The sequence below is a fragment of the Rhincodon typus genome, chromosome 37 (assembly GCF_021869965.1).
Source record: "Rhincodon typus isolate 14 chromosome 37, sRhiTyp1.1, whole genome shotgun sequence".
NCBI lineage: Eukaryota > Metazoa > Chordata > Chondrichthyes > Orectolobiformes > Rhincodontidae > Rhincodon > Rhincodon typus.
Window position 1 is genome coordinate 532,543 of NC_063368.1, and position 1,663 is coordinate 534,205.

Here is a 1,663-nt window from a genome sequence, read left to right on the forward strand (position 1 = left end):
TAATCTTTCTGGTTTCACTTTTTTTTGCTGCCTCCCTCTGGTTAAAACTTTCACCGAAGACAGCATCTGTTACAATTGCTCTCCAATGTTAAATTTGACATCAGTCACCAGGGAGATCTGCCCCCATGATCTCATTGAATGGTGGAACAGGCACAAGGGGCTGAATGGTCTACTGCTCTTCCTACGTTCGACACTGCCTCTGTAAAGTTGCACAGGCTAGGGATCAGCAAGCTGCTTCTGACGCAGAGACTGTGCATTCCTGGCTCAGATTGACCTTCCTTCTTGATTAGTAAGGTGATCAAAGGTTATGGGGAGAAGGCAAGAGAATGAGATTGAGAAATGTCAGAGCAGACTCGATGGGCCAAATGGTCTAATCCTTTATTCATTCACAGAATGAGGGCATCGCTGGCTAAACAGCATTTATTGCCCATCCCTAATTGCCCAGAGGACAGTTGAGTCAACCACTTGCTGTGGGTCTGGAGTCACATGTAGGCCAAACCAGGTAAGAATGGCAGTAATACTCCTTATACCTTAACATCCTGCTCTCTTAGCCCCTCTGATTCTTGTTCACAGAGCTCCTGTTTTTAATCAGAGAAATCGTAGAATCCCTACAGTGTGGAAACAAGCCACACCGACCCTCAGAACATCCAACCCGGACCCATCCCCCCAAATCTACATCTCCCTGAACACTATAGGCAATTTAGCATGGCCAATCCACCTAACCTGCGCATCTTTGGACCAAATATGGCCCAGTGCCTCAATAAAAATGTCAATAAACCCTGACATGCTCACTCACATACCAGGATCAGGATGTTTGAGTTATCATGGATATCCACAAGGTTCAACAGTCATTACCTTCTGAGATGACCAAACTGGCCTGTGTGAAAGATCAGACTGGAGGAGGAGAATGGAGAATATGGTGGTGGGTGGAAGGATTAGGAAGAGATTGTGAGGGGATGAGTTGAAAGATGAATGAGGCGTGAGTTGGAGGTAGCCTGAGAGGGAAAGCCTGAGTTGGAAGGATTGAAAGGATGAGTTGGGAGGGAAAATGTTGGAGGAAGTTAGGATAGGCTGGGAAAGAAAATATGGGAGGGGAAGGGATGGAGAAGGTTGGCATTAGGTTGGAGGGGGGTGGGAGGGGATAGGTTGAGTTGAGGGTGAATGAAGATGGAATTAGTTTCCTGTGCCATTGGCAGGCTTGTGGAAGGATCTGATCTTCTATCCTTTGAGTACTGGAGTGAGGATGCCCCACACGTCTGTTTTCCACTCTCTTCCCCGCCCCCAAAACATTCGTAATGTGGCTTAAGCACAAAGTGTGATTTTAATGAAGGTGTCTTCAGTCTGTGAATTGTGCTAATTATTACAGGCAGTTCAGACTTTTAAATATAACTAAAACCGAATTTTTTTTTTTTCCTTCTCGTGACATCTTTTATGGTTTAGTTGCCTTTGTTTTGCAGAAAGTATGTTTTCAAATTAGGAATGGAGGAAACCTGATCCCATTCCACCTCCTAACACTGAAGTATCATCTCTTAACTTGTTCAAGGAATGTTGGTGTCGCTGTCCTGGTGAATGTTTATTGCCCATCCTTCATTGCACAGGAGAAAGTGGTGGTTAGTTGCCTTCTTGAATTGCTGCAGTCTTTGGGGTGAGCCGGGGGGGGGGG